This window comes from Octodon degus, unplaced genomic scaffold (genome assembly GCF_000260255.1).
Source record: "Octodon degus isolate 3935 unplaced genomic scaffold, OctDeg1.0 scaffold00053, whole genome shotgun sequence".
In the NCBI taxonomy this organism is placed as follows: Eukaryota; Metazoa; Chordata; class Mammalia; order Rodentia; family Octodontidae; genus Octodon; species Octodon degus.
Genome location: NW_004524629.1, coordinates 12,632,327 through 12,639,577, shown reverse-complemented (window position 1 = coordinate 12,639,577; position 7,251 = coordinate 12,632,327).

Below are 7,251 nucleotides of genomic sequence, written 5' to 3'. Positions count from 1 at the left end.
ACTAAATACATTTGAGGGAGAGAGAGAGAGAGAGAGAGAGAGAGAGAGAGAGAGAGAGAATTAATTTTCTTTAACTTCTATGAAGGTGTACACTATTTCAAAATGAATGACTTCAAAAGCACATATCTAGCCAAGCATAGTGATCCCCACCTTAATCTCAGCAATCATTCAGTTCACTGAAATAGTAGTATAGCAAGTGCAAGCCAAGCCTGGTATACATAGTAGGATGCTGTCTCAAAAAATAAACAAAACTGTACTACAGAGTTTTAATTTTTTATAATCAGAATTTTGCGTCATTTAAAGAAAATGGAAATCACCTTGTATTATAATATATTTGAAGACTTGGTGTGGTGGCACATGCCCGTAATCCTAGTGCTAGGGAGGCTGAAAACAGGAAGATCACAATGAGTCCGAGCTGTGTAGCGAGGCCTGTACCAAATACACAAAATATTAATAATAATAATAATAATAATAATAATAATAATAATTGAAATGAAAGTAAACATATTTTCAGTTTTCCAATGTTTTTCTGTGTAGAAGAGAACAGTGAGAAGTTGGCAGATAAGCCTATCTGTATACTCAGAAGAAATCCACTTCCTTTAAAACCAAATAATCGTTTCATCTCCTTAACCGGCAATGTAGTTTATTCCAGTGGTTGCTATATCTGAAGTGAGGACCAGAAGCCTCTTGGATCTCGTGGGAGCCACATTTCTGAACCCAATGCTAGCCATTAATTTAGGATATATTAAAAGAGCCAGGAATGGTGGTGCATACCTATAATCCTGGCACTTGAGTGTCTCAGGAAGGAGGATTGCCATGAGTTCAAGGCCAGCATGGATTGCACAGTGAGACCTTGTCTCAAAAAACCCAAAACCAACTAAACAAAAAACCCAGCTTTGACAATTCAGCAATTTAGTGAGATCCTGTCTCAAAATATAATAATTTACTGTTAAAAAGGACTGGGAGTGTAACTTGTTGTGAAGGCAGTGAATCCAACCCCCCTTATTTTTCACTATCCAAATAGGTCAACAGTACAGTCTAATTTCTACCTGAAGACAGGCCAGCTAGAGAGTCACAGAGTCCAAATGAGAGCACTGGTGGCTTCCCAGTGAGTCTAATATAATCAGGCTAGAGAGAAACTGGGCAGACTGGCCCGTCTGAGGCTTTACAAGACATCACTGGCCTGTGTCAGACCCAGAATTACGCTGGAGCTCAGGGAGGCAGTGCGTGGAGGACCAGAGTTCTCCCAAGTGGGGGGTGTGCGCAGTCTACAGGACACCAAGAGCCTCACTCATCTTGGGAGAAAGTTACTTTCAGTGTTGGACACTAAGAAGGCTATGAGGGGACAGACAGTTTCATGAAGCACAGTGATCAAGGACCATAGCCTAGGCCTCAGGCCACTGACAGAGAAACCAGGAAATGCAGAGCAGGGGGAATGGCCTGCTTTGGACTTTGTTGTGGAGTAGCACAATACCAGTCACACAAAGTGGACCCTAGATCAGGTAATCTGGGGAGTTTCCTTGAGATGATGCAAGCATTGGTGTGTCACAAGAAATAGCACCAAAGAGGTTTCTGATTCAGAACACATGTAGTGAGGGAGAAGGTCCAGGAGGCAGTCAAAGGGAGCACATCTGGGTCCTGAGGGTGAATCTAGGGAGGCTGGGTCAGAAGACAGCATGCACAGTGCACCAGTGACAAAAGACAACTCTGGACCCCAAACGAGGAAGTATTGGGTAGGGGTGGATATGACCCTGGTAAGAGTGTTGGGTGGACGAGTTCTCACAGTAGTCATCACAAAGCCACAGGTAATTACATGGCCACTAGGTCACAGAGGATGCCTCCCAGCCTGGAAATGAAGGCACAGTCTCACAGAAGTCCACAGGTGCCTGGGTGATAGAAGGCACAGAGGTCCTCATGGCAGCAGTGGTCCTTCATGGAAAGGTTTCCATAAACAAGGTAGATTTGTCTTCCATAACCTGCAGACATCTTAGGTGGGTGGGTGCTTTTTTATGTTTTTTTTGGTACATTATAGATATACGTAATGATAACACTCATTATAGGGAATTTGTACCTGTATATTATTTTTTTCTCATTTCCCTCCTTTCAACCTCCTTTCACCTCTTTATTTACAAAAACTTTATTTCTATCACTTCCTATTTTTCTAGCTCCTTTCTTCCTTTCTTTTCTATTAAATTTTAAAAATGTATTTATTTATTTTGTAAAAGGTATAAGGTCTCACTATGCAGCTTGGACTCATAGTGGTCTTCCTGTCTCAGGTGTGCTGGGATTACAGGTGTGCACCACCACGTCAGGGTTTGGTGGCTGCATGGTATACCTGGGGCTCTAGAGCCAGCATGATGTACACTACCAGGGACTGAACCCAGGTCCTTGCACTTTCCAGGCATGTCCTTAGAACAGCGAGCTATCTCCCCAGCCCATCCTGTCCTTTCTTTCTCTCTCCCCATTCCCTAGTTTCCCTTCCCATTTGAACATTTTCTTCCCATTTCTCAATGTCTATTATATATTTTGGTCCTTATTTACACTTGCATTTTCTTATACCAGAGAAACAATGCAGTATTTAAATATGAGTGTCCAATTTATTTCACTTAAGGATATAGTCTCAAGGTGTGTCCATTTACCTAGAAATGTTTTGAGCTTATCCTTTTTATGGCAGAGTAGTAGTTCATTGTATAGAAAACTGTATCTTCTTCATCCATGTTGGTGGGCATTTTGGATATTTCCAAGATTTAACTATTACCAAGTGGGCTGCTATAAATATGGGTGGCAGTTGTATTAGTTTTTAATTCTTTGGGGAAGATACCAAGAAAGAGAATAGCTGGGTCAAATAGACCCTCTAGTTTTAGTTCCTTGAATCTCCACACTTATTTCCACAGTAGTTGCAGCAGTATACAGTCACACCAACAGTGGAGAAGGATTTCTTTTCCCCCACAACCCATTTAGCATTTGTTATTGGCTGATTTCTTGATGATAGCCATTCTTTTTGAGCAGAGATGGAATTTCACTGTCATTTTAATTTGCATCTTTCAAATGACTAGCGATGTTGAACGTTTTTTATATTTTTATTTGCTGTTTCTATTTCTTCTGACAAGTGTCTGTTCATTTCAGATGACCAGTTTTGGGTTGGGTCTTTAAATTTAAGAGAGTTTGATTTTTTTTGGAGTTTTTCATGTATATTCTGGATATTAGTCCTTTGTCCAAGGAACAGCTGTAAAAATTTTTTTTCTACTCTGTGGGCTGTCTCTTCCCTTTTTTTGGTGATTTCTTTTGCTGTTCAAAAGCTTTTTAGTAAGATGACATCTCAGCTGCTAATACTTTACATATATCCTGTGCAATTGGGGTTTTGTGCATAAAGTCTTTGACTGCACCTATGTCCTCAAGAGTTCTATCTATTTTATCTTCCAGCAGATTTAGTGTTCCTGTTTTCATATTTAGGTCTTTCACCCATTTTAGTTTTCATTTAGTGCATATTGAGAGAAACAGGTATAAATATAATCTTTTACATGTAGAAAGCCAGTATTTCCAGCACTATTTATTAAAGAGGCTATCTTTCTTCCAGTGAAGGTGTTTGGGCCCTTTGTGAAAGATAAGGTAGTTGGGTGGTGGACATAGTTTAGTGGCACAAACTCCTACCTGGCAAGTGCAAGGTGCTGAGTTCAATTCTCAGTACAAGGAAAAAAAAAAAGATAAGGTGGGTGGCTCAGTGTGTTTGGAGTTCTTTTTCACTGTCCAATCTGTTCCATTTATTTACCAGTATTGTTGTATATTTCACAGTAGTTTGTAATATAATTTCAAGTCAGGGATTTTTATTCTACCTGCCTTACTTTTGTTGTCCAAAGCTGCTTTTCTATTCTAGGTCTCTTCTGGTTTCAAATGAATTTTAAAATTGTTTTCACTAATTCTATCCTTAGCAATTTAATCTGGATTGCTTTCAATCTGGATAATGCTTTTGGTCATATGGCCATTTCCATTATGTTGGTTCTTCCTACCCAACAGCAAGTGATACCCTTCCATTTTTTATATCCTTTTGATCTCCTTCTTCACTGTATATATTTTTCCAATGTGAAGGTCTTTTACTTCCTTTGTTAGATTGATTCCTGGGTATTTCATTTTTACTGTGGATGCTACCATGAGAGGTGTTGTTTCCCTAATTTCTCTCTCTGTGGGTTTGTTATTTTTTGTAGAGGAATTCTATTGATTGTTGTGTTGACTTTTAAGTTTCACTGATTGGACAAAACACAGAAGACAGTGTAAGACATAAAAAGTCCTGCTCACAGAGGTAATGGCAGAACACTTCATAAGCAAGACAAAAGAGTTTTATGTACAGATGTCACTCAGGTATTTTTGAAAAGAGACTGGTTTTTGAACTTTTGAGGGTTTCTCTGCTGTTTGTGAAAGTGTTTCCTAGAGAGATCCTTGTGGCCTGTCCCCAGAAAGAGAGGGTTAGCATTGACCTCTCCAAATCACATACCAACCACAGCCACATGTACTAGACCTGGGGCCAAAGTCTCCCCAAAATGGACCCTTTCCCTGTCATGAGGTGGAATACTTGGCAGTTGTGTAATCATTGTTCCCCTAGATCCTAGAGGGCCTCTGTGAAGCACTGACTTAGGATTACCAGGATTTCCATTGGCCATGCAGGAAGTGACCACAAGGCTGGGTCATCCAACAGGGTTCTCATTTTTCTCATCTCCATTCTTTTCCTGATTGAGCAATGAGAGCTACTGTGGCAGCAATGGTGCCTGCTGATTCTTCTTTTATTTTAGCATTGTATCTTTAATGTTATGAGATAGAGTCTTATTATTTAGTCCAGGCTGGCCTTGGACTCACTATGTAGCTCAGTCTGGCCTCAAACTTCTAGCAATCTTCCTGCCAAAGTCTCCTGCTAGATATGATTACTGACATGATTAGCCAGGCACATCATGCCTGGATAATTATGTCATGTGTTAAATAAGTGTTTTTCTCAATAGAATGTAACATTCACAAGTGTAGGGATGTCCTGAGTAGTATATAGCCCGGTACTGAATGGCATTACACAATAAAGTGCTGAATGAAGGAAATGTTATGGCTTGTATTTAGATATCTCTTCAAAGCCTTGTGCAATCATAGGTGGGGCTCTTCAGAGGTGGCTGGATTTAGGGTGTGTGAATATGGATTGAGGGTTGTAGTTACTAAATTAGTTTGCTGATTGGTTTAACCTAATTCTGAACGTGGATAATGTGAAGGCCCACTCTGGGTATTAGTATTACAATCCAATTGACTTGCAGCCTGAATGGAATAAGAAAGGAAGGCTTGCATTGCTGGTTGCTACTTCCTATCTGCCCTGCCAAAGTCTGTTTCTTCTCTGTGATGCCACTCTGCCGTGTTAACCTGCCTTGAAGCCATTTGAGTATGGCCTGAAACGCCTATAAAGTGTGGGCTGAAATAAACCTATCCTCCTTTAATTTGTTGGCATCAGGTATTTTGTTCTAGCAGGGAATAAATAACTAAGACAGGAAAGATTCTGGAGATGAAGCTAGGAAGCAGTTAGCAGAGCAAATGTGAAATGGTATACATTCCACTGGGTTATACATTAACATTTTATGTCCAGAGAAAGTTTCATCATGTTGTATACTGTTCAAGTGGGGCTCAGGTATTTTGTCTCAGTGCCCAGAAAACTGACTGATACACAGATGCTGAGGGACCCAATGAGTCTTCTGCAAAATGTTTATAGTTCAGTATAATGTTTCTTTCCCTGAGAAACCTACAAGAGATAAAGAGTGTATTAAAAAGGAAGGGGTCTGGAGAGATGGCTCAGTGGAATAAGCACTTCCCTGGCAAGTGCAAGGGCCTGAGTTCAATCCCCAGTTCAAAAAAAAAAAAAAAAAAAAAAAAAAAGGAAGGGGTGGGCAAGGCTGTAGACTCTTCAGAAACCATTCCCTGGGGTTCCTATGTCGAAGGGTCAGAACTTCACAGGAATGATAGGCCAGTACTTCTGCTGCTTTTTTTTAAAAAAAAATTCAGGGCAGGGGTCTACAGGATCTCACTATGTAGATCAGACTCGAAGTGATTCTCCTATTTTCTGCCTCCCAAGTGCTGGGATTACAGGCTCATGCCACCACGCCCAGTCTCAATCACTGTCTCAGTGGGCCCAGCAGCATGGCACACCAGGGATCAAACCCCTGCCGCTGTGCTCTGCCTAAGCAGGTGCTTTAGTCCACTGAGCTACCTAGCTGGCCCTTGGGCAGCTTTCTGTCACTGTGCTTGTCAAATCGCAGCTGCATTGCAGTCTCCATAGCTTGGATCTTGGCAGTACTGTCCCCAAGTGCTTCATCTCATTGTGATGCAGCTCTGAAGGCCTCTGGTCCCAGGCACTACTGCCTGTCCATGTTGTAGTATAAGCAGTTGTAAGACATGTTATGGTCTTCATTGACATGGGTCATTCACACACTTTGCCTCTTCCTGCTGCCGACCCTCCCATTACTCTTCACTGTGCCTCTGGGCCTCTGCAAAATACTGGTGGAGCTCATCTATGACTTATCTATTGTTCAGTCCTATTCTACTTCCTCATCTGATGTGTCATCTCTTTTGACCAAGCATACTTTTCTCTTGTAGAGGACTGGATCCCACTGCTGTCACATGGAGGCTACCTAGACTTTCTACCATGGTAGTGTGTGTCTTGCCAGTGATGGTCATAGAAGTGCGGCTGTCCAGCTTGTTATCCTAAGAGCTTTGAGGCAGAACCACAGTTGGGAAGTAACATGGGAAACTGAACTAAGACCTTCCTGTAGGCAATCTAGTGTCTGCATCCAAGTTCTATCACTTGATAATAAGTTGCCAGTATCTTGTGTATGCCAGATCCTAACACCAAGACACACAGCTTTTGCTGTGGCCTTTTTTGCTGCAGACTCTTCATTTCTCATGATGAAAATCCAAATGAACACTTCAACTTGTGGGCTTGCAGATCCCTGGCAGTACGCAAGCTGGGCCCAACTTTTCAATGGGGAGACAGAAGGATAGTGAGTGCTGTTGATTAGGCACCTAGAAGCACGCTTCCAACGTTGGATATACTTCTAATGTTGTATTTATTGCCATAAATCATAATTTATGTGTTTCCCCTAGTGTCTCATTTCTTCCACTGAGCTTGTGGGACTGTTCACTTTTTAACATTTGCATCTGGTCCTTTGTTGCCCGTGTTGTGTGTGACATGGCTAGGATGGCTATTACCAGCAGCCACGGGAGGAAACACGTTGG